At 43.9% G+C, this 26821-nt stretch overlaps 1 long non-coding RNA gene across 1 annotated transcript; it reads left to right on the top strand.

Moving 5' to 3' along the window:
* The first annotated feature begins 10683 nt into the window (after nucleotides 1-10683).
* On the top strand, nucleotides 10684-19917 carry LOC132086187 (uncharacterized). The gene is made up of 3 exons (XR_009420372.1): nucleotides 10684-10787; nucleotides 13480-13519; nucleotides 16087-19917. It is a non-coding gene; the product is annotated as an uncharacterized LOC132086187 (long non-coding RNA).
* Nucleotides 19918-26821: the final 6904 nt, after the last annotated feature.

The following is a 26821-nucleotide window of genomic DNA, read 5'->3' as shown; positions in this document are numbered from 1 at the left end:
TAAATCTGCATTCAGTGAGAAGTAATTCTGTTGCATTAATCTACCTAAGACATGAAAGTAGGGATCATCTTCCTTGTGCAGTTTTCTCCTTCTTCCAGCCACTCCCAACTGAAAATCAGCTATTTTCATTGGGGGCCCAACTTAAATGCCTCTATGCTTCCAGGTGAGGTTGTTTGAAATTATATAACCGTCCTAATTAATTTTTCTAATTAATTGTTTAATTAACTTTTCAATTAATTGTTTTAATCACAATCAGTGCATTAGTCTTAAGCAGTGTAATTTTCCATTTTAGCCAGCACGTAGCTAAGCTTTTCCCACAGAGTGCTAGAGTGTGGTTATTAGATTACTGAAACTTTAGGTTTTGCTAAACTAACCCTGACAAGCTTCAATGAACAAAGGCTGGGGCAGCTAAAGTCTGAACATCTGGAATCCAGAATATATAGCCCTCCAAGGATATGTTGAAGTAACCAGAAGATAAAGAAGAGACTAACAAAGACAATTCATTATCTGCTGGAGACTCCCTGTCTGGGAAAAAGATAATAAAAAGAACGAAAAATATGGACTAATTAGCACGAGAAGTGAGAAATCAATAACCAATAGAAGACAGAATACTAATTAATGAAGAGAATTATGTAATTTAGAACCACTGAACATTAATTTCTTTGTTTGCGAAAAATGTATAAATAAATGAAAAGTTTTGAAAGTCGTGTGCATGTAGGTGGAGCCATCCCTATGCACCCTGGCCAGAATAAAGTAATGCTTACTCCCTAATACTAAAAAAGAATGTTAGAGAGTTTAATTTATCCCAATGTTTTTTGTGACAATTTTTGGTGACCCAGATGGGACAACTGCTTCTGACGTGCCACGGATTCATACGATTGAGAGAGGCTTTAGCATGCACCAAAGGTTTTTCAGGGAGGTCCTCTGATCTCCTGATCTAGTGAGTTCAGGGCAAGGCCCCATGGCTTTTATTATAGCATTACTGAAGGCATAAAAGGTATAACTAACCATAAGCTGCAGCTGAAAATCGCTGCAGAAATTGAGCTCTATAATACAATTGGGTTATAAAAGTGGTGATACAACCGTAAAAAAGGAGTGCGATATTTGGGTTATAAAAAGGAATCACTAGTGATGATATAATTGGCTATTTTCTATTAAATATAATTGTAAAACTGTGAGTGTCAAAGGGTGTGGGTTTGAGTCCTACTGTCTAGTAGGAAAACTATTATGAGCAAGAATCAGAAGGTGCACACATGGGTTCAAGTCCTACTTGCCTTTGCATTAGTTGGACACAGTGCTGCATGCACATGAGCCACCTTGTAGAGAGGTTTGCCAGGTGTTCTGCACCTATTAAAACTCTATGATAAGCATTAATGCCTTAAATGTAAATTATTTTGTAAATGTGTGTCACAGTATTATTGAGCCTGCCTGACTTGGGGATGCCTGTAGTGTATATATATTTAAAAAAGAAAAATTCATTTGCTGTAAGAGTGTTAAATGCAAGTGCTTGTTTATTGTGTAAGTTTTAAAGTATTTGATGTGTATTAAATGTTTGTTTATTGTGAATGTTAGAACATAAATTGTCAAAGCATCTCCTAAGCTAGGCTTGTGTGTTTAGAGTGCTCTCAAATGTTGGCACAGTGAGACTTACTGCTTTAGTGTTAATTATTGAGTGTTTTTAATCTTCAGTTATTTTTTAGTAAATGCAAGGTCTGGATTTGCATTAATTGTGGCTCTGACACTAAAGTGGTTGTCAGGGAATTAGAGATTTGGTATCATAATGGGATTAGGCTTGTCTTCACAAACCCGGGAAGGGGGAATACCAAGATGTTCACCTTAAAGTTGTATTTTACAACAATGAAAAAAGTTTAAAGGCAGCCCTTTAACTTGGAAACAGTTAATAGAATGCTGTAATTGTTGGTGGCCAGAGTATCCATTAGATGATCAAGAGAAGTGGCCTGTTAATGGTAGTGTGGATTATTATATGGTTTTACAGTTAATGTAATATTGCCAGAGAAAAGAGAGGTGGAACAAAGTGCCTTATGTAGATCTGTTCTTTGAATTGAGAAACAGTCAAGATTTGAGAAGGATGTGTGGTTTGATACCAAGGGAACTGACTGATTCTATGGTGTTAGTTTTGGAGAAGTACTGTTAGCGTTCCGAAACACATAATCACGAAAATGATTATGTCGGTGCTTTTATTAAGAGCTCTGGGAATTGGGGTATTTCAACTCAAATCTGATTCTGACTATACATTTGAGATGAACATGTTTTTATATTCTATCGTTATATAACTTTTATGTTAATTATTAAACTTATATTGTTCTATTGTATACATAGATTTTAGCCAAGCATAGCTCCCTTTAAATTTCCAACATAGTTTCTCATGATTCTTCTTATGATTATACAGTAATTATATTTAATTACTAAACAATCATCACATCTAACAATTATATCATTTATCATACTGCTTATGCAGGTGCAGTGATCTGACAAAACACAAAGCCTAACATTTTCAGAGTCTATCTTTAACATTTTCCCAGGGCCCCACTATCAGTACAATAGGCAGAAATCTCCTGAACATGGTTGTCATGTAAAACTGGGAAGTGATGTATGAAGCATGGTTGTGCAGGGGAAGAAATTGAACTGTTGGTAGGCCCTGGAAGGAGGTAGAGAGGAGCTGAGGCTGCAGCTGAGGAGGTTCCTCCAGCTGCAGGTGAAGGAAGCACAAGTGGTCAAGCTGACAGAGGAGTGGAAGAAAGGATTTAGGGTTCAGAAAACAATGAAGGGTTTAGTCAGGTGGCAGGGAGAACACATGCAGGAGGAAAGAGAAGGAATGAGGAAAAGGCAGTGATCCAAGCCCCTCTCCAGCAGGCAATGGGGACAGAAGGACTGATTACAGTTAAGGGACCTTTCTCAATGACAGATTTAAGATCTTGAAAAGAATTGGCAGGAACATTTGGGGAAGATCCTGAGAAGGTGGCTAAAATCTTGAAACCATCATCAAGACTCAGGATCCAGATGGGAACGACATACAGGTAGTTTTAGGTACACTGCTAACTCTGGGTGAAAGAATTATAGTAATAGCAAAAGCAAGGGAAGAGGTTGAGAGAATGCATGCCCAGAATGTTCAGCAGGGAATGGTGGATTGGCATTTCCCTCTTGCAGATCCCTGGTGGGATCCTAAATCCTGAGTCAAAGGGAATTATTGATGCAATATCAAAGACTAGTTATATTTGGGGTGAAACATGCTATTCCAAAAAGCTATAAATATGTCAGTCATATCAAGTGGTCCAAGGAAAAGATGAATCCTCTTCTGATTTTCACCAGTGATTAATGGATGTGGCCAGAAAGTACACTAACTTGCAGCCAGAAAGGGAGGGAGATGCGTTACAGTTAGCAGCTTAATTCATGGGACAGTCGGCTCCAGATATTAAAAAGAAACTTCAGAGACTGGAGGGGGAAGATTCTAGAAACATAAACAGATTATTGGAAACCACCTGCAAAGTATATAATAACTGAGAGAATGTCAAGGAAAGCAGGGATAGGAAATTCATAGCAGCTTTAATGAGCCTGAAAGCTCAGGGGGGAGGATATGAAATAAGGGATCAAGGGAACCCAGAGAGGAGTGGCTCTCATAGTCGGCCTCTAGGTAGAAATCAGTGTGCAAGATGTAAAAAAGAAGTTAATTTGAAGTGTGACTACCTATGAAGAAATAGGCACAACCTTGATCAGGCTGCAAGGCTTTTAACAGTAGATGAAGCATGAAGGGAACTGGGGGAGTAGTCTTCAGCTGAATCCCTGGTTACCCTGATGCTGGGGAATGAACTGGTGGATTTTCTGGTGGATACAGGGGCAATTTACTCTGTTCTAAATACATGTAAAGGAGCTTTTAGGCAAGATACTGTAAATGCCATTGGTGCCACTGGGGAGAATAAAAATCTGCTGGTTTTCCAGCCTTTAAAATTCAAGGTAGGTAGACAGTGGTTAACACCTCAATTTCTATATATGCCTGAATGCCCAATGCCTTTGTTAGGGAGACATATTTTAAGCAGATTAAATGCACAAATATTTGAAAATGGACAAATACAAGTATGTATTCCAGTAAGTAAAGCCCTGGTGTGGGATCTCAGCACCTCAGGATGGAGGTGCAGAGAGGCCGAGACCACCCTTGGGGGGCTCGGGAGTCCTGGAATGTTGCCAGAAGTGTCTGGTGGCAGGATTTTGATTCTACACAGGAAATGACACCTGTATGAGGACTGGGAGGAATTCACTGGGTGAATGGTGAAAGGATAAGTTAATTAGAGTGTAAAACACAGGGTTTAGGATTTTGGTACAGGGGGGTCTAAAGAAGTAAGATGGAGGAATTGGGGCGTGTCCTGTTCTTCGTCTTCTTCTTCTTGGCCTCCATCTTCTGTGGTGATGGTGGCACTTTGGGATTGGTTATTACTAGAAGTGCACCGGTTAATAAGGGTAGAAGATATTGGGGAAAAATGATAAATATTGTACACGTAACTTCGGGTATAAAGATAAGTGACCGCCCGGGGGCTTGGGGAGTGTGCCCATGGCTGACTTGCTGTGCAGACCTCTGTCGGGCTGAAAGAAAATCTTTTAGATAAACAATTAATAAACACCAAGACTGAGACAAGATCAGAAGTCTCTCCTCGTCCTTTGAAGCGCCGGGCTCTTCAAGGCCATCCCTGGGCCTTTCCAGAACACCTAAACAGCCTAAACAGCTCACAGAAAACTTACAAGCCTAAACAGCCGAGAAACCGAGCAAGTGGCATCCCTGAGCTATCTCCGGACATAAATCAGCAAAGAGAAAAAATGAAATTTACAAGTGGCGTTTGCTGCGTGGGCACTCCCCACCAACCCTTTCGGGGGGGGATCAGCCCTGAAGAGCTGAAGAGCCGAGAGGGCAGCTCCTGAGGAGAGAAGCCTGAAGAAAAAAGGAAAAGAAGAAAGAAGAAAACAAAAATGGCCAGAAGAGTCTGCAAAAAAACAGCAGTCACTGAGAATTCCATCTCTCAGCTTCTACCGAAGACAGTTCGTAGCAGAGCAGTCCGGATCGGAACCGGAAGGCGCCTCTGGATTCCTTCTCCTGTGACCTGCTGGACAGAGATCAGGAGCTTTCGGACAGCTCTGACGACAGATTCGGTGAGAAGGTCAAAAAATAACATAATTGCACATGCTCCCAGGAACAACAGGAAATTTTGTCCGCCTTACAAGGCGTGGCTCAAGCAAATACAGAAGGAATCCCAAAGAAAGAATTAAAACAGCTATTGTTGTGGGCAAGGCTTAATTACCCACTGGCCGAAACATGCCTGCTATTCGAAGTGGGGTTTTGGCAGGAAATCAATAGGCACTTATATTTCTTAGCAAAAAAAAAAGACGAGACAGCGTTAAAGCTGCTCTCGCCGGCAAGAGTAATGCTAGAAAGGCATTTCGGTACAGTCGAAAAGACTGGGAGAGCAACGAAAAGTTGCGGCACCCTCAGAAGGAGGGTGGGGAGCAAGGCTCCAGGAAAAAAAAAATTAGCTCTGGCCTCAAGAAGCCAGGAGGAAAGGGCTCTCAAGGAAAGAGAGCAGGAAATAATATTAAAGCCCCGGTCCCAAAACCCAGAAACCCCAGGAAGCTCCTAAAGCGTCCTGAAACTCCGGAGAGTACAGGGGAGTCAGGATCGGGGGGGAGGTGAAGGGGGGAGAGAAGGGATCGAGGGGGGCGCTTCCTCGCGGGGGGCACAGCGCGGCAGCGGCGGAGCTGGCGGGGAGCGGGGGTGAAGAGACAGAGAAGGGAGACACGAGTGCAGATGCGGCTTTTGTCAGCGCAGAACCGGGGGTGGCGGCCGCCCCGGCCGGCAGAGTAGCGGAGACGCGCGCGGCGGGCAAAACTCGCAAGACCCCGGGGGCAAAGTCGGCTCGAATTGCGGGGCGGGCCCGGGTGCCGGCGGGGGGCGGGCTGTACACGCCGGTGGGAGGAGCCAGGGACACAACGTCAGAGGAGGAGGAGACAGAGTCAGGGACAGACCGAGGGGAGGAAGCCTCGGAGGTGGAACAAGGGGGAGAGAGTGATGTCAGCTCGGGAGAGACAGGGAGCGGCTCGGAGAGCACCCATGCGCAGAGAGTAGAGCGCAGGCGGGGGCGGGCCCGATCCCCTGTGACGTCTCGGGCAAGGAGGGGCCGTGCTCGGGATCCTATGTCCCCGGGGGCCCCACACCCTCTTCGGACTTGGTACTTCTGGATGAAACCCTCGGAGTTCCAGACTCATCCCTTCAAGGGAGACGTTCTGGTGTTCAAGCTCCATTTTCAGCTGAATTAAAAGCCAGGCAAACACGGTCTCAAGTGAGATCACGAACACGGCAGTCGACAGGACGAGGGGCAGTCGAGCTCATGCTATCATCCGAGCTGGGGAGGCCGGTGACAGCGCCACCTAGTGGGGGGCAAGGCTTTCGCTTGTATCTCCACAGATCGAGACGTGGGTGTCGGCACGACACGTGAAACCATTTCGAGTGCGAGAACATGAAAACGCGGATCCCAGAAACAAAGATCTGAGAAACAAAGAGACGAGTACTCAGACAGGGGTCGAGACTCAGATTGCCAAGACGACTCGAAAGAGAAATAAAAAGAAACTAAGGACTTTGGGGGAATTCTCTGTTAAGGTCCTGAATGAAAAGCAAAACAATGATGTCACACAAAAGTAAAGCCATGAGTTTTATGATGCTTATGTGCATCGTTCTTTCATTCATTGCAATAAGCAATGGGGGTAATTACCTATTAGTCAGCCAAAGCAAAATGTATGGTAGAATTCTTTGACATCTCTCCCATTTGGAGAGGAATTTTAAGAGTAGGGTTCTATGTTTTAATAGTTCTCCTAGTCCTCATACTTGTCGTCCCATGCATATTTGCATGTTTAAAACACGCTATGAATCGGATAGCAAAAGAGGTCTTCCTGGTGCAAACAGAAGGGGGAGATGTGGGATCTCAGCACCTCAGGATGGAGGTGCAGAGAGGCCGAGACCACCCTTGGGGGGCTCGGGAGTCCTGGAATGTTGCCAGAAGTGTCTGGTGGCAGGATTTTGATTCTACACAGGAAATGACACCTGTATGAGGACTGGGAGGAATTCACTGGGTGAATGGTGAAAGGATAAGTTAATTAGAGTGTAAAACACAGGGTTTAGGATTTTGGTACAGGGGGGTCTAAAGAAGTAAGATGGAGGAATTGGGGCGTGTCCTGTTCTTCGTCTTCTTCTTCTTGGCCTCCATCTTCTGTGGTGATGGTGGCACTTTGGGATTGGTTATTACTAGAAGTGCACCGGTTAATAAGGGTAGAAGATATTGGGGAAAAATGATAAATATTGTACACGTAACTTCGGGTATAAAGATAAGTGACCGCCCGGGGGCTTGGGGAGTGTGCCCATGGCTGACTTGCTGTGCAGACCTCTGTCGGGCTGAAAGAAAATCTTTTAGATAAACAATTAATAAACACCAAGACTGAGACAAGATCAGAAGTCTCTCCTCGTCCTTTGAAGTGCCGGGCTCTTCAAGGCCATCCCTGGGCCTTTCCAGAACACCTAAACAGCCTAAACAGCTCACAGAAAACTTACAAGCCTAAACAGCCGAGAAACCGAGCAAGTGGCATCCCTGAGCTATCTCCGGACATAAATCAGCAAAAGAGAAACATTGAAAATCAACACCCTGGAGGCCCAGTTTTTTTTATGTTCCTACAGCAACCAAAAGCAACAAGGAATCTCAGAGGAGGTGGAAAATACTGTCACTCCATTGGTGTGGGCTGCTGGAGTTCTAGGGAAATCAAAAGCAGCAGAACCAGTAAGAATACAGTTTAAACCTAACACCATACAGTTTAAACCTAACACCAGACTAGTAAGGCAGAAAATATATCCTTTGAAATTAGAAGTTAGAAAAGGGTTAGAGGAATTAATTGCTACATTTGTACTAGGGGAATGTGAGTCAGAATATAATACTCCTATCCTACCGGTAAAGAAGCCACATACTAATGAATACAGGCCAATGCAAGATCTCAGTGCTATTAATAAAATAGTGCAAGACATACACCCTGTGGTAGCAAATCTTTATACACTTTTAACTACAATTAAGGAATCTGATAAATGGTTCACTTTTGGATCTTAAGGATGCTTTCTTCTGCATATCCCTTGACACTGAAAGTCAACCCTTGTTTGCCTTTGAATGGGACATAAAACCCAATTAACATGGACTGTTCTCCTTTGAGGATTCAAAAATAGTCCCACTTTGCTTGGAAACCAATTGGCAAAAGAATTGGAGATAGGGAAAAAGGAGAACAAAGAAATCACTTGCTGCAGTATGTAGATGATATTTTAATTGCTACAGGAACTCACGCTGGATGCATTGAAATGACTGTAAGTTTACTAAACTTTTTGTGACAAGCTGCTTACAGGGTATCCAAGAAGGGCCAAATTGCAAAAGAGCATGTTACATATCCAGGATTTACCATTTCCTGAGACTATCTGAGTAAAGAACCTTTTTAGGAATGGCTGGTTGGTGTCAGCTATGGATTCCTAATTATGGACTGTTAGTAAGACCTTTATATGAGTCCCTGAGAAACCCTAAGGAGGTATTACAGCGGACTCAGAATGCCATATAGCTTTCGGAGACTTAAAGAGACCTCTAATATGAGCCCCTGTGTTGGTATTACCTGACTTGACCAAACCTTTTGTGTTGTTGTAGAGACGGACATGACATACACTGAGCAACATATTAAAGACCTCTTTTATTGCTGCATGTTCTCTTTTTATACATTTATTAACAAAGCACGTTTCTTAACAAAGCGTGTAATTAAATCACTGGTCACAATAAAATTGCTCATTGTGTTCATTGGTACAAAGCAATTTGCGTGAACATATTTGGCAAGCATTTACAAAAATCTTTAAGGCACATATTCGTTCTGTTTCTCTAACTGCAAATATCCTTTTTTATCTCTGTTCTCTCGGTTCCCATGAAAATGACCTTGTCTTCTTCCTTTCTGGGGTAAACACAAATTTTATCAACTTCTTCTGCTAACTCAGTCTTTTGGCTCACAGACCAGCTGTCAGCCCTCTCCACACTTTTGAGCTGTTTGCACATTAATGCTTATACCTTGCATTAAGTGTGCTACATCAGAGGTTGGGGACGTGGAAAAGAGCTGTGAGATATTTTTCCAAACAACTAGACAATGTAAGTAAAGGATGGCCCACCTGCCTTAGAGCTGTAGCGGCAACTATCCTTTTAATAGAAGAAGCCCAGACATTGACCATGGGCCAGAAAATAATTGTTTATGTTCCACACATGGTTATATCTGTTTTAGAACAAAAGGGGGTCACTGGTTATCCTCAAGTCGAATGCTTAAATATCAAGTTTTCCTGTTGGAACAGGATGATGTGGAACTGAAAATTACTACTGTCTTGAATCTAGTTATGTTCCTTGAATCTGTACCAGAATGTCAAGAAGCCTTACAACATTACTGTCTTCTAACTATTGAGCAGGTTTACTCCAGCAGAGAAGGTTTAAGGGATACTCCAGTAGAAGATTCAGACTGGGAACTGTTCCCAGATGGGAGAAGTTTTGTGTGTGAAGGAAAGTGGAAATGTGGGTATGCAGTAATGATCCAAACCGAGGTAACTGAAATCAACCTGTTACCACCTCTGCACAAAAAGCTGAGTTAATCACTCTGTGGCAATCCCTAGAATTGTCTGAAGGTAAGAAGGTCAACATATGGACTGATTCTAACTATGCATTTGGAGTAGTACATGCCTATGGAAAAGAAAGAGGGCTCCTTTCCAGCACAAGGATCTCCTGTCAAATATGGAGACATTATTAGACAATTACCAGAAAGTGTTCAATTACCAACTAAAGTGGCTCTCACACATTGTGTAGCTCATCAGTTTGGAAATATGCCAACTAATGTAGGAAATTGATTAGCAGATAAAATTGCTAGAGGTGGCAGAGAAAAGCATCCTAATAGTTGTTCCTTCAAAATGTGTGAACCTTTCAAATGTAACCCCAGAATAGCAAGCCCAAGATAAAAAGCTAGCTGAAGTTTTCGGTGACAGGGTCTTACCAGAGCAGAGTAGAGCTGGAGAATCACCTCCCTTGACCTCCTGGCTACCTTGCTTTTGATGCAGCCCAGGACGCGATTTGCCTTCTGAGCTGTGAGTGGGCGTTACCAGTTCATGTTGAGCTTCTCCTCAACCAACACCTGAGTCCTCCTCAGGGCTGCTCTCAATGACTTTTCCTCCCAGTCTGTACTCATGTCTGGAATTGCCCTGACCCAGGTGCAGCACCAATGGCTATGACCGCAAGCCCATGTCCCCGAGCTTCCCAGGGTTATCGAGGAAAGCCTCCTGCCCTCAGAAGGGTTCATCTGGAGAACGACGATCTCCCCGGGGAGAGGTAATGCCCGGAGAGATGAGTAGCGGCGGCAGCTGAGCCTGCCCACCCCAGACCACACTTCCCGGCATGCCTCGTGGTGGTGCTGCCTCACCCTCCGTGCCTCATCTGCGCATGTGCAGCGGGCCGCGCTGGAGACGTAGTAGTTGGAAGTGGGTGGTAGCAGTGGATGCGCGCGCCTGCGCTGTGCGGGGGCTGTGGGCGGCGACCGTTGCGAGGAATGGGCTCTGTGACGGGGGCGTGGCTAACCGCACGCGTGGAAGCCGTCTTGGCAGCAAGCCAGGCCTGCTGAGGTACTAGGGCCGTGGTATTGACCACCTCAGCGTTGAGATGCGACAGGACGAGCGGACGGCTGCCGTAGACGGGGTAAGCGGGGCACTGGCAGTACCTCTGGGCCCGCCCCAGCGCAGGGGCTGGCTGGGCGGCCGAGGTGCGTGGGCGGGTGGACCGCCGGGTTTCTTCTCCATTCCTGACGTTCAGTGCCGGCTCCGAAAGGGGCGGGAGTGCACGGAGTTGCTACACTCCCCGCAATATCCTGATTGTCCTGGTGGCCACCGTTACCTCGTGGCTCGCACCATATCACGACAGAGGCTTGCACTTGTGCTGTAGCACCGTCGCTGCAGAGAGTTCCCGGTGCCGCCGGCTCTACAGGGTGTCCACTCCCGGGATGATCTGATGTCGGCCAGACAATAAACTTTCTAACACAATTTGAAGCATTAGAAAGCAGGCATTATTTATCAGCGCTGGGTATCTCCTTTAATCTGATGTGTGTGGGGAAACTTGACAACGGGGTATTTATTCCATCATAATCATACGTATTAATTACAATGTACCTTCCAGCTAATACATAAACATCACTTTTCCTAGAACTAATTTGCATGTATCCGCCTCCTACTGGAAGTCCTTTTATGGTCCTAGAGGGTCATCTAAAGGGGTCTCTGGTCGTCGTAATCACTGAATCCCTCGATATTATAGACGACCTTTCCTTGAACTTTTTCTTTGGCCATGCGCTGTTGCTTCTTGTTACATAACTTGCAAAACAACCCCCACTATAGTCCTCATCTGTTTCTCCACTGATTTCAGCAACGTTTATCATCCTGTGTGCACACCTTTACATTCTTTTATCGTTTTTGCTAACTGGTCTTTAAGCTCTATCTAGCAACTCCAGGGGAAGAGAAAGTTTCTATTTTAAGGGGCACTGGCACATACGGTGCTCCCTGCCAGGGACTCCAGGAATCTTTCAGGGTTTGGAGGTTGTGCTTGCTGTCCCTTTGTATGTGCTCAAATACAGAATGAGAGGGGTTCATACCTGTATTTCTCATTTTGTTTTCTTAGTAGCATTTATTATTAATGAAAAGACTATAAAATGACATAATTTCCATTCTGCTTTTGTGAAACAACATTTTCTAGTTCTCAGTGGTTACTGCTGCAGTACAACAGGTCTGTTCAGGCTCATTTTGGTTCCTGTTCATTCTTGCTAGTTTGTTTTCATACTTCTGAAAGCTAATATTTAACAAAAGTGGTAAATAGTTTAAACGAGAATTTGTATCTTAATTATTAGGCTTTGTATTATCTTGTATACTTTCATGCCAAGCGCTGTTGTTTGTTCTTTTGTACTGTCAATTCTCAAGTAAAAAAATGTTGAAGTTGCTCCATTTGGGGTGACTGAAAAGTTGTTATTGCTCCTTAAATTGCCAGGATCTTGGAAAGGCCCCCTTCTGTTCTCTCCCTGGACTGTTTTCTCACTTTACATTGCTGCTGCATCAGGAAAAGCCTATGGACAGCCCGAGGAATAATGGGCCCTGCTCAGCACTCTCACCTGGCTGAAGGAACCATCAGCTCCTCTTCCAGTCCTGTGCTGATGTTTTACTAGCACAGCTTCTAATGCTTAATATTTTCTGCTAAATTTAGTAGAAAAGTATTTATAGCAAATTATTACTAAACTTGAGTGGCTCTGGTATTTCCAGTGATTTTACCAGATTAATGGAGGATATCAGAATGTTTTTAACATGCTGATGACTGACTGAAGGTGTTCAAAGGAAGAAATTCTGTTTCCTGGCCAATGAACTGTTGTCCAAGTGGATGGTTAAAGACGATAATGATATTTCTTCAAAGTGTATTCTCTGGAGTGGAAAGCCTATTGCACGCTTTGGCAAGTATAATTTCATATGCAAAAGATCTTGAAGATTGACAATATAAATCATGATATATAGTATAATACAAAATTGGTGTACATGGAAAACGGATTTTGCCTTCTGTGCAATATGTATTTTTAATGCTGTACATAGATTTCTAGCTGTGGGAAACATTTAAAGCAGAGGTAGGTAGCTCTGTTGTAAAAATATGCATAATGACCAATTGTGGAAGAGTACAGATGCCAAAACAATTGTATAATCTTTGAAATAGAGCAAAATATACCAGTATACAAAGAAATGCAGACCTTCTAATTAACATGTAAGCATTTGTTTGAGGCTTAAAAGGCAGTTGAATTTTTCTTTTGGAAACATCACATTGGTAATTGGACAGCTTTTATTTATGTTTGAGAGTGAAATAGGGAGAAAATCTTTATGTGTAATTGTAATCTTAACACCCCTTCCATAAAGCATTAACTTTAACAAGGTAGTAGCTACTTAGATTATAAAATTGTGCTAGGTTTAGCATGACTTGTGTCACATCCAGCTCAGCTGCCCAATTGTGGTAGAAACTGAATCAGTTACTATGAATTGTTTTTAGGTAAGGGACAAATTAATAATCATAAAACATCTTCATATCAAACAGAATCTCCAGCACTATATAATCCATCATACATTATCAGGTAGCTGGTGTAAAATTATGATTTTGGAAACCATTTCTGTATTTGTTGTGGTAAAAGTCTCTTTGGCTACTGGAAGAAGATATGGTTAAACCAGTAGTAGTTGTACTGATATGCAGTATATTCTTAAGCTGTAAAGTCAGATCTCAGTATGGGTTGTGCATAATTTTGATTAGTCTTTTTTTTAATGTCCACATTCCCCTGAGATTCTTGTTTAAAATTCAATTTGTTCTTCTAATTTTACAGTTCCAGTACAGCTGTCCTGCAAGCAGCAGGAATCTCACTGGTGAGTGCAAACAAAACTTTTAAAAAATATCTGCCCACTGCGAAGAGCAGAATTAGTATTTGACTCTTCACTTCTTGAAGGTTTTGGAAAATATCTTATATACTTAAATAGTTATTTAACAGGTGGAGAGAAATTAAGTCTTCTAATGGTGTTTTTCTAATTGGATTAAAGAAATTATTTCTGTATGTATTCCAGAAAACACTTGCTTTGTTTCAATTCTGACTTAAACTTGGGATGTAAGAGTAAAGATAGAGGTAATTTTTTTTTAATTTCTCCCATACCACCTCTCCTTCCCCACTATGATAGGATGTATTTCTAAAACTGATGAACTGATGCTACCATTCTACTCTCAGATTAGTAGTGTTATAGATGAGTAATGTGATGGTTGGCTCTCACAATTAAGAGTGGATATTATGTGTATATTAAGAGAAGTTTTGTAGATGTATAGTGATGATATTGTAATATGTCCTCCCACAGTCCTCCTTCCCCTCTCCCTTGTAATAGCCTTGGTAGTCAGGGCGTTTGGGGAGGTCCGGCTTGTTACTAGGAGGCGCATCATGATGACACCTGACATCCAATCAAAATGTAAGAAAGTGATCTCCACCAATGGATAGCAGAGAAGGAGTTGACTGACAAAACTTTGGGAGGGACTAAGGGTATAAAAGGCAGAGCATCCATTTTGTAAATGAGCATGTAGCTGCTGGTCATGGAGACTTCCAGCGCTGTAATTTTTCCTTATTCTGTCCTTTGTTGTATTTTTGTTAAGGCATAATGTGAAAAACGCCAATCACTTGTTTCTAAAATTTTAAAAGTTTAACCGTAATAAAATGGTTATAAAAATAGTAATATACTTAGAGTAATAAAAATTTGAACAATTGGGATTAGGACAATACAAGACAATAAAAACAAAGAGTTATAGACAGTCCGGGTACCTCTTTCTGGGCAGCATAAGCCCGAAAAAGGACTCCCGTTAACAAAGGATTAACCCTTAAAAGCAATAGCCTGTTGCATATTCATACACTTCATACAAGATGCATAAATTCCATTCAAATACAGGATTCTGTCTGGTCATAGTCAACTTCTTCCTCCGAATCCTAACAGTGCCTTCGAGGCGGGCAGAAGTTCTTTCTTCTGATAAGAGGGCAATAAATTGTTTTTCTCTGAAAGATTTAGGTGTCCTGTGGCTGCTATCTCGCTGCAAGTCCTTTCTTTAAAGAAAGTATCCTACATAGCATCGTTTCCATTTTAACAATTTTTATATCTTAAAACTATATTTAACACAGCACTTAAGAGAATTAATACAGCATTACTTTCTAACACAACACATATAATATTCATTTTATATTTGTGAAAAGCCAACCATAAAATACATGCATTTTTCACAAAGTTAAATGGAAGCTCTGTCAATTTTTTAACATAAAGATGTTTGTGGGATTTTCATCCCATCAGCAAAAGCTTCTTCAGGAGGTTTAATATATAACTGCTGTGAAAAATGACCAGATAATATTGGCTTTCGCATTTATGTATTAGCTTATGCACATTGCTAGCGATTATAAGTATTTAGAAAGAGCATCAACTATAACTCTTTTTAGCTGCTTGTTAATATAATCTATCAGCTTAAGTATGCACTGTGTTACTCATAGAAATAGTAGTGTAATAAATATAATATCTATGTATCACTTATGGAAATAATATTGTAGTGAATGTATTGTAATATGGACCTTAGCAAAACATTAAAAAAAAAGGCTTTTGTGTAACTAAAAAACAGTGTAAGGCCATCCGCTGATGAACCTGTCCAAGTGATAACTGTGACACAAACCAGAGCACCTGAGGACAATTAGAGAATACCATATTAAATTTAAGGAGGGCATACTGAATCCTTATCAGAGGATGTGAAACAGCAGGATGGAGACACAAGAAGAAATAAAATATATTGCCTTGAAGCGATATGCAGAATAAATAAACTCCACAACCAGATATAGTTATGAAGTGGGTATGTATGTCAGCGCCCGGCACAAGTGAGATAGCTCTCATGAAAACTTGTGGCCCGAGCCTCAGTCTGACCCACATCTTTAGTCACAAAGGTATTCCATATGCAATACATTGCACAACTTTTCCATGCATATTCAACCCCTGGCCCTGCCTGTTCTCGCCTGGCATGGTAATCAGATCCATGCCCTTCTGGGCATGTGTTGTTTGCTGTGGTGGTTGCACGGGGATCTCTCAGTGGTCTCTGAGGCTGAAGATTGTAGTCTTCCTCATGAATGAACTTTTGAACTTTTCTCCTTTGCGCATGCGCTTTTGGTCTCTTGGTGGTTATCTGAGTATGTCTGTCGGCCTTGGAGACTGAGTCCCTTTATCTGGGTTATTTGCATCCCTTGGTCTCCTCTGGTATTGTTCTTTTATGCAAGAAGCTTCAGAAATTTGCATTTTCCTATGCCCTTTGTACCATGGCAGAGGTTTCTTAAGTAAAAAGGTTAAAATTCATCACATAGTTCTGCAGACTAAACTTTAAATGCTTATTACATATTGCTAACTCGAGTGAAATCCAAAAATCTCTATTTCAGCCTGACACCCAGGATGTGATGCAGATAAGCCAGAGTGTGAAGAACTCAAACAAAGGAGTTCCCAAAGCATCAGAAAGTTCACAGGAATGTTTGAATAATGCATGTATCTCAGCTATGTAACAGAAGAATGATAACATTGTCTGTATACCCCAGTGTGTTTTTTGGCTGTTGGCCAGGAGCACCTCAGCACTGGAAATATTGTCCTTTTTTATCCTATTACTACTGCTATTACTATTATTATTATTAAACTTTTAAAAACTGTAAGCAGTGAATTCTGTTTTTCACAGAAAGAAAGACTATGTGCCTTTCTTTAGTGTGAAAAATGCGTATTTTATGATTGGCTTTTCACAAATAATAAAATGAATTTTATATGTGTTATGTTAGAAAGTTATGCCGTATTAATTTTCATAAGTAGTGTGTTAAATATAGTTATTGTTATGAACAGAAATTCTGCCAATTTTTTTTGTGAGAAAAGGTTACAAAAATCAGCCAGATCACTGTTACTGCTGGAGTTCTGCCTGTTTTGTTATTATAATCACGGGTTGTTGTGGCTAATTGCTCCTTTTGTATTAGCAGAGCCTTGCCCGAGGCTAAGTTGTACTTTTCCCCAAATAGTGAAGAGACGTGGGGGGGGGGAGCATGCAAAGTGACTCCAGGACCAGCATGCTGTGGGGGGCTACTGCTCCAAACGTACTGAGAAAACCCTGAAACAACGAGCCAACTAAGAGTTGAGAGATTGGAGTGATGTCTGGACGTGAGGAACGGAGTGCTGAGCCTGCAGAGAGGCTGAACACCTTCGTAGTCCCTTTCACCCTGAGCACGGGAGTCGTCCTGAAACCGGGAGCGGACGGGGAGAAACGGCGAAAACCAACATCCGAAGGGGTCACCACGCCCTAAAGGCTCCCACGAGGACCAGACCCCCAGCTCTGCCCCTAGTGGACAAAACTGTGCATATCCTCCTCCTCCTCCTCGTCGCCTTGGGAGAGATGACGGGAGACTGCAGACCCGTCCGAGCTGCCCAATCCTGAGCTGATCACTTTTAATAAAGGCATTAAAAGGAGAAAAAGTCTCCTTCCCTGTTTATTGCAGTTTTAAGTTATAACATAATGTTAAAATAGAAACTATGCTATGTCAGATACGTTTTTTAAAGAAAGGACTCCCAGCAAGATAGCAGCCACAGGACACCTAAAACTTTCAGAGAAAAAGAATTTATTGCTCTCTTATCAGAAGAAACTAACTTCCTCCTGCCTCGCTCAGTCCTGAAGACGCTTTTAGGATTAAGAGGAAGAAGCTGAGGATGACCAGACAGAATCCTGTGTTTGAATGGAATTTATGCATCATGGATGAGATGTTTGAATATGCAACAGGTTATTGTTGGTAAGGGTTAATCCTCTTTTAACGTGTGTCCTTTTTCAGGCTTATGCTGCCCAGAAAGAGGTACCCTGGCGTCTGTAACTCTTTTTTTCTGTTGTCTCAAATTGTCCAAATTGATATTACTCTAATTATATTACTATTATTATAACCATTTTATTGCTATTAAATTTTTAAAATTTTAAAAACAAGTGATTGGTGTTTTTCACATTTAGCACAGCAATTAATCGAACTTAATGCTAAGTTAAAATATGTTACTTCTGCCAAAATGCATTCATAGAAGAGACAAATTTAAGAACAAGCTGTGTTGTTTGTCCCCCCATTCCCCCCCCAGTCGTCTGTCCCTCCACTCTCTCCCGAACAGATGGATGGATTAATTAACTCTGTATTCCTCGTTGCCTGAAAAGCCGGTGATAAGATCTCCTGGAGGAGCCTCTGCCCTTCCCCCTCCCCACCCTGCGCCTAGGGGCTTCCGGCACCCAGGATAGGGTGCTGCGGCTGTGGGGGAGGGACATGACTGTTCGAGGCCCGCCTCGAACCCCCCTGGCAGCCCCCCCTCCCCCCGCCCTTGCTGTCCTTTCAGAAGCTGTGCAAGGCGGGGCGATAGCTGCGCCCAGTGGGGGCCGTGTCTGCTGCAGTTGGAGGAAATCGGTAGGGGCAGGGCTGGAGCCGTCCTGTGCCGTTTCCCTACCTCCCTTCGGCTGATGGCGGCCTTAGGCTCCTCTCAGGACTTTCGAAAGTCTTGCTAGCTGCTCAGAGCTCTGTGTTGCCGCTCCACCTAGAGGAACCTGGACCCCTCCCTCACTGTTAGAAATGAGAAACGACTCAGCCAATATATCAAGCAGTAATAAATTTATTAATATGCTAACATATGAGCAAAACCAGCGCTGGGTACAGTGGTGGGGGTTTTTCCCTCCAACTGCACACTGATTGCTGGGCTTGCTGGTATTTATTGATCATATTCATGCATATTCATAAGCTTTCCCAGCAGTTTGTATTTCCAATTTTTTACGTCACAATTCTGTACTTCAGGATCGTAAATCTATGATGGTTTTTATATGTAGTAGAGATAATTCATGCTAAAGGAATAAGTACGTGTATGTATAAAATATTAGTAAAGTCTAAACCCATGCTTGTGAAACCACCCTGTTCAGGAACAGAGTCCTAGTTGTGGGATCTCAGCACCTCAGGACGGAGGTGCAGAGTGGCCGAGACCACCCTTGCGGGGCTCGGGAGTCCTGGAATGTTGCCAGAAGTGTCTGGTGGCTGGACTTTGATCCTACACAGGAGACGACACCTGTATGAGGATGGGAGGATTTCACTGGGTGAATGGTGAAGGGATAAGTTAATTAGAGTGTAAGACACAGGGTTTAGGATTTCTGTACAGGGGGGTCTAAAGAAGTAAGATGGAGGAATTGGGGCGTGTCCTGTTCTTATTCTTCTTCTTCTTGGCCTCCATCTTCTGTGGTGATGTCGGCACTTTGGGATTGGTTATTACTAGAAGTGCACCAGTTAATAAGGGTAAAAGGTATTGGGGAAAAATAATAAATATTGTGTACGTAACTTCGAATATAAAGATAGGTGACCACCCCGGGGGCTCTCAGTGTGCCCATGGCTGACATGCTGTGCAGACCTCTGTTGGGCCGAAAGAAAATCTTTTAGATAAACAATTAATAAAGACCGAGAAAAGATCTGAAGTCTCTTCTCGTCCTTTGAAGCGTCAGCTCTTCAAGGCCATCCCTGGGCCTTTCCAGGCCACCTAAACAGCCGAGAAACCGACACTAGTCACATTAAAACCGATTCCCGGACAGAGTTGAGATAAAATCAAACCTTGTTATCATACGAACATAGTAGCCCTGAGCCACGATGTTTGCAATCGTCCTGGTTGGGACTAGAGGTATTCACGTTGTAACCAGTTCCCGGACTGCCGGCCTGGGCCTATACCAGACCCATTATCAGATGTAGGAGACAGGCTGGAGCCATCAGAGAGGATTTCTTCTGACACCAGCACCTGGAAGATATCTGCAATTTCCTGGGTGATGATCGATGAGACATCTCAAGGAAGCCTTCGAGATCATGCACCTGGATTTGATGAAATCTCTGCTACTCAAGAGATGGCATCATGTATTACATATGAATGGCTCTTCCTCTTGGGCACTCAGACATTCGTCTAGGTTTTGGACATTGTCTGTTTCTACACATCTATGGATCCAACTTTACATGCAAAGAGACACAAAGAATTATGTGGTCATCTCTGCCTCAGGCAGAATTAACTGTATATAAGCTGGTCGCTGCAAACACTCGGGATGTACCTTCGGGGGAACGCTGTCTCTCTGTCATTAGGAACCCAAGGGCACCCAGCAGCTGCACCCAGGGCTGACGCTGTCTTGGCTGTGGTGGGATTTCAAATTTTCTATTTTTGTTAACTGACTTAATAAATCCTTGTCGAATTTTTATAAATTTGGCTACAGATTTGATCATTTATAACAATGGTGATGTTTGATACCTTTCCAATTTCTGTACTCTATTGTGATCTATTGGAATAATGCTCCCAATATTACCAGTTAGTTTGTGCCTGGGCCAGTCTGACCCTCGCTGCCGGGCCAAAGGCAGAAACTGCGGTGTATCACCCCAGAGATACCTTGGCTTGCTGGAGATTGCAGCTGGGCACTGAACAAGTCCAGGCTTGTTGGAACCCCGTTTACCTCAGGAAGAATAGCTTCAGGCGATGGTGAAGAGAAAAAGGATGGATTCTGCTGGAGGGTTTAATGTCCAGAGGTTTATTCCATGGTTACAGAGGTCTGAACGTGAGCAACTGCTCCAACAGAATCCCAGCCGCATGGTCTCATTCACCTTTTAAGCTCAGGGACAGGGGGAGGGGAGGTACAGGTGAGCCACCAACCAGGTGAGAGGGGCAGGGTCTCAGGGGAAGATGACACCCAGATAGGCCAATGACCTCTGGGCATAGGGGCATCCTTTGAACTTGACCAACCACACGACGCCTTGCTGGAATGTTAAGCCTGATTGACAGGACTCACTCAGCATGGGGGCAAGGGGGAAGGGAGAGAGGTATAGGCACACCTGGGGAAGTGACCTGGGAGGCCAAAATGGGACATTACAGCACACCACAACATCTCCCCCTAGTTTTGTTTAAAAAGAAGAGGACTGGGTTTGTGGTGCAGAATGATTGCCAAACCATGGTTGGTAAATCAGTTCTTCCTCTACAGGAGGGTCAGTGTTTTCCACTGAGGCTTCCAGGTCATCCATTGGAGCACTGAGAGCTTCCAAATGGTAGACTTCAGGAGGGGGAGATGAGCTTGAAATTAACTTGAGCACCATGCGTTTGATTAGTCCAAAAACAATGCTAAAAACTACAATAACTATAACTAAAATAAACAGCACTAAAAACACAGTTTTCAGAATAGATCCCAACCAGCCCGAGAGTTCCCAGCCATTGAACAGTCCATTCAGCCAGTTGTCAATTTCTCTGTTGATGCCCGAGAGCCTTTGTCAAGGTAGTCCATATGTGGTTTGGGCTGAGGGACTATGCAGGAGATCACAGGTGGGATGATCATGAGTAGGACGAGAAGCAGGCTCAGTCTCATGGCGTCTCGAGGCTACACACGAACAGTGGGATCTAAACTGGTACAAAAACTTGAAACAAACATATATTACAAACTATTCCAGATAGGAGGCTTAAATGGAATTTCCTCCAGAGAACGCATGCGGCATTTTCTTCTCCAGGCAGCATGAGCAACCTGGGGTGCTTCTGTGGATTTCTCTGAGACCTTGGGAACATAGGGCTTTACCCATTTGGAAGGAACCCTCCTTAAACCAGAGGGGTTGGACACACAGGTGTATCCACGTCCCCAAGTAACCAATTTGTAAGGTCCCACCATTTTCCAAGTCTCAGGGTCCTTTACTAAAACCGGAGGTTTTTCTTTCATTAACCTATGATTGCTCCCCCCAAAGTGGCGTAGGATGGGTGGGTTCAGGCTGTCAAAAGAACAATTCAGAAAATTTATTGTGAATAGCGCCCTGGATAACCGGATGTGGGGAGGTTCTACCTTCAGAACCTGTTGCTGCTGGTCCAGGACCCTTTTAATATCACAATGAGTTCTTTCTACAATGGCTTGACCTGTAGGGGAGTAGGGGATGCCAGTTTTGTGCTCTACTCCCCATTGCTGCAGGAAGCTCCCGAATTACTTGGATTTATAAACAGGGCCATTATCAGTTTTCAGCTCCTTGGGGATGCCCATGAAAGAAAAAGCCTGTAAGAGATGCTTAATAGCATCAATAGATGATTCTCCTGTGTGGGCAGAAGCATAGACCGCTCCAGAAAAGGTATCTACACTAACGTGAACATATTTCTGCCGTCCAAAAGACTGTATGTGTGTTATGTCTGTGTGCCACAGTTCACAACTGTTCAGTCCCCTTGGGTTTGCTCCCGTACTCACTGTAGGGAGTGCATGTTGTTGGCAATTTGGGCATGTGGCCACAATCGCTTTGGCCTGTTCTCGAGTGATGTCAAACTGACGAACCAGGCCAGGTGCATTTTGGTGGAAAAGCTGGTGGCTGATTTTTGCCTGTTCAAAAACATTTGGGAGAGTGGCCATCACTGCAGGTGCAGCAAGAGCATCTGCCCTTCTGTTGCCTTCAGCAATAAACCCTGGCAAGTCAGTGTGTGACCTGACATGCATCACATAAAATGGTTGCTCTCGGTGAGTGACTAACCTTACCAGTTTTGAGAGCAATTTGAAAAGTGCGATGTTAGACACATCTTGCAGTGTTGCTTGATCTGCCCTGGATACTACTCCTGCCACGTATGCAGAGTCTGTAATCAGATTAAATGGTTCTGAGAACCTTTCAAAAGCCCTAACAACCGCAGCCAATTCAGCAACCTGAGGTGAACCTTCCACCTCAGCAATGTCTGTCTCCCACTGCTGGGTTTGAGGATCCTTCCAAGTCATAACGGACCTGTGGGACCTCCCGGATGCATCTGTGAAGACAGTTAGAGCCCTTTTTAAAGGTCTCCTACGTAGAGCACTTCTCAATTTTAAAGTAAATTGAACATCTTGTTCGAACAATTTGTGAGCGGGCCGCGCTACCGAAATTTGTCCTGAGTAGGAATCCAGAGCAAACTGCAACACTTCATTTTCTTGAAACAATTGTTCCAGTATTTTCATAGTATTTTGACCTGATTTTAACTCAACTGGAATGTGAATGCACTTAAAATCACATCCTGCTAACTCCCTAAACCGGGTCCTTGCTTTCCGGATCAGTTCCGCTACCAGCTCCTGAGGCTTTGTCAGTCTCTTGGACCTTTTGTGACTGAGGAAAACCCATTCTATGATCAAGAGAGGGTCCCTCTGGTCCCGGTCCTTTTTTGGTGTGTCCTTTGCCTTAGGTGTTTGTTTTTCCTCCCACTGGAAAATAATTCCTTGGAGGTGTGGCAACTTACCTAGGATGATAAATTTGAATGGCAGGTCAGGCCGGCATCGGTTGGCCTGTCTTGTGGACATTGCAATCTGAACCTTTTCTAGAGCTTTCCATGCCTCTGGGGTAATAGACCTAGGAGCACCTGGGTCCTCTCCCCCTTTCAATAAATTGAAAAGAGGGGCAAGGTCTTCGTTAGTCAGACCGAGCCATGATCTTACCCGATTCAAGGACCCACACAACTTGTGGACATCCGCAAGGGTCTTGATCCTTGGATTGATTTCTAGTTTTTGAGGAACAATGGTCCTATTTCCAATTTCTAAGCCCAAATACTTCCAAGGTGGCATCTTTTGAATTTTCTTTTCCTGGAGCTCGAACCCTGCAACAATCAATGCATCAATCGTTAGGTCAAGCGCATGTGTGAGTAAATCATCATTGGGGGCACACACAAGGATATCATCCATATAATGATAGATAATGGCCTTCTCTGCAGCTGCACGTACTGGGGAAAGCAGGGAAGAGACATACCACTTGCAGATAGCTGGAGATACCTTCAATCCCTGAGGAAGAACGGTCCAATGGTACCTTTTCATAGGTGATTCCATATTAATGGGACGGAGAATGCAAAACGCGGTGCATCGTCAGGGTGCAAGGGGATTTGGAAAAAACAATCTTTAATGTCAATAACAGCTAATTTCCAATCTTGGGGAAGCATTGGTTTGGATGGCATACCAGGTTGGGGAGAACCCATATCTTCAATTACATTTTTAATTTGTCGGAGGTCGCAGAGGAGCTGCCATCTCTTTTTGTCAGCTTTTTGGATGACAAACACTGGAGAGTTCCATGGGGACATGGTCTCCACAATGTGGCCCTTTTTTAGTTGCTCTTCCACTAGTTCCTCAAGCACCTTTATTTTTTGTTTGCTGAGCGGCCACTGTTTTACATCAACTGGTTTGTCTGTTTTCCACTTCAGTTTTTGGGTGGGGTGCTGTTGTTCAATGACTGATGTACAAATATGCTGTGGAGAGTCTGGAATATCAATTGTGACACCCCACTGGGCCATTAAATCTCTCCCTAACAAAGGTTCCGAATAATCTAACACAAATGGACGGATATTTGCCAATTGTCCGTTTGGTCCCTCAAATTGAATAATGCTTTTGGATTGTCTTGCCAATTGCAGACCTCCTACACCTTGAAGGTGGCCGGCAACGTTTTGCAAAGGCCAATGTGCTGGCCAGTCTTGTACTGGAATCACTGTGTAGTCTGCACCTGTGTCTACAAGCATCTCAATGCGTTTTGGCTCCCCACCCCCACTGACATTGCACCATAATTTGGGTTTGTCTTTCCCAATAACTTGTACTCGGGCGACGGTGGGCCCTTGTTTTTTGATATTTTCAGGTAAAGATGGCACAGGGATAGCTTGTGCAACAATTTGTCCCTTAGGAAGAAACAGGGGTGGGTGGAAACAATGCAGGCCGAGAACGAATTGCTCAGGATCTGATGTTGTCATTCCTGGAGCAATTTTTATCTCTTGTGGTGTGTGTTTGGTGTCCCCAATGACGATGTACTTACAACGAATCCGGTTCCAAGTACCTTTCTGTTCAGGATTTACAGAGACAAAATGCAAGTCAGTGTCCTTCAGGTGGAGTGACTCAGTCAGCTGCAACCTGTAAGGCTCATTGACAGAAGATGTGGTTAACACAGGATAACTTAAACCATACACAGTCTTTGAAGCACCTGCTTCACTTACACAAACATTAATATTATCGCCCGCTTGATTTGTTTTGCTACCCTTCTTCCCTTGGCCTGCTCTTTTTGTGTCTGCACGCCTGGCAGGCCGGCGCTACCTTTTCAGTTTTTTGTTGTTGTTGACCCCCTGGGAGGGCTTGTAGTTCTCCTCCCCTGCCATTTCTAAATTCATCAAATTCCCTTTTCAGGGGGCACTGGTTACTCCAGTGCCCTAGGTTGTTACAAAGCAGGCATGGTTTTGTGGGCTCAGCCATTGCTGGTCTCCGCTGCTGCCCAGGGTACTGCTGTGCTGAGGGGAAAGGCGCAGGGCTGGCAACAGCGATACGCTGAGGTGGTCTTGGCAGCAGCCTTGGTCTGGTGTCTTCAGCCACACTCATCAGAGGCACTTTCCTGTTACACACTAGAAGCATATCTTGTAGGGTTGTAGACGGTTCTATAGGAAGGCTCAGGATTGCCGCTTGACACTGTTCATTTGCATTTGTAAATGCCATTTCCTCTAAAATTGCTTCCCTAGCATTCTCTTTTTTAACTTGTATTTCAATGGCTCTAGTTAACCTTTCTACAAATTTCAAAAAAGGCTCTGATAATAGCTGTTTAATTTTACTATAGGGCTCAAAAGGCCCCTCAGGTTGTAGGGAAAAGAACGCTTTTTCAGCTGCTTCTTTTACTTTCTCGAGTGTTTCTGCAGGAATTGCAGTAGCTTGGATTGAGGGAGAAGACCATTGGCCCTCACCACAGAGGTGCTCAATGGTGATAGGGTTACCACTGTTGTCTTTGGCTGTGTTTGGATCAGCATGCAAGCCTGGGAGAGCATCTTTTAGCAGTTGTTTCCATGCTATTTCCCATAATTTGAATTCCGTGGAAGTCATGAGACAGGAAAAAAGCTGTTTTAAATCATGTGGAATCACTACAGTCCTACTCAGTTCAGAATTTAAAAGGCCACGGAAATATGGACTGTGTGGACCATATTCTTTATGAGACTTACAGATCTCTTTAATCAATTGTCGTCCAAAAGAACTCCAATTAGCAGTTGGAGCTGCTCCCCCCTGAGCAGCAGGCTGAAAGGTAACAGGAGCCAGTGACAACATGGGACTGTTGCCCGATTGATAAATGACACAAAACTCGGATAAGTTTTGTGGGTGCTTTATTAAGGGCCCGGGGAACTGGGGGACTCACGTCCCAAAGTCCAAGCCCCCAAATTCGCATATGGGTGCTTCCCTCTTATACATGCGATTCACAACAAAGTCTCTAAGGAACAGTTTCCCCGTTCCCCTTGCCTGGTCACAGACCCCTTGTGATACATTCCTTGGTTCACAAATAAGATCATTAATCCTCTGCTTATCTTATTCTAAGAGCATTGTATGCTGCCTCTAGACAGTTTAGCATTCTTACCTTCTTGCACTAGTTTAATTATTTATTAAATCTCTAAGACTACCTGCTAGGTAACACACAAAACCCAACACACTTTCAACGGCCACAAAACTACTTTTTAACAAACCAGTTCACAAACAACTCACTATAATTAAATATTTTGCTAAATTTCATTTCTTTTCCAACAGGACTATGCATTAGGTCTGCCGTTCCCTGCTCTGTATCCCTTGAATTGGAAGCATTGGGATCACAGGTACAGGTTTGGGGAATGGCAGTGGGTATGTCCCCACCGTGGGAACCCGGGGAGGGGGCGGGGACAGGGGGCCGGCAAGGGGCGGGGAAACCGTGGGAACAGGGAGCGGGGTCAGGGGGCAAGCAGGGGGCGGGGACACCGTGGGAAGAAGGGGCGGGGTCAGGGGGCAAGCAGGGGGCGGGGACACCATGGGAACAAGGGGTGGGGTCAAGGGGCAGGCAGGGGGCGGGGACACCTGGTGACATCACGTCAGCAGACGCCCCCTGGGAGGAGTAGAGGGGTGGAGCTGAGCGTATTGCAGAAAAGGGAGGGGGAGGGGGGAAGGTATCATGAGGAACAGGAGGAGAGGGCGATGGGGCTGGAGTTTTGGGATTGTTAAGGGGATTTTGGGAAGAAGAAGACCAGGTTTGGGAAGATGCCACGTGGCATCCACCATCTTGTGGACCCCCTAGGGACTGGGGGCCATTTTGGGCATCACTGCTCTCTGGAAAGCTAACACATGCTGTGGGTTTCAGAGGATGGGACACAAGGGATTGGGGAAGGTTCCACGCAGCC

The sequence above is a fragment of the Ammospiza nelsoni genome, chromosome W (assembly GCF_027579445.1).
Source record: "Ammospiza nelsoni isolate bAmmNel1 chromosome W, bAmmNel1.pri, whole genome shotgun sequence".
Lineage (NCBI taxonomy): Eukaryota > Metazoa > Chordata > Aves > Passeriformes > Passerellidae > Ammospiza > Ammospiza nelsoni.
The sequence above is the reverse complement of the archived record's forward strand: the minus strand, read 5'-3'. Positions and strand labels throughout refer to the sequence as shown.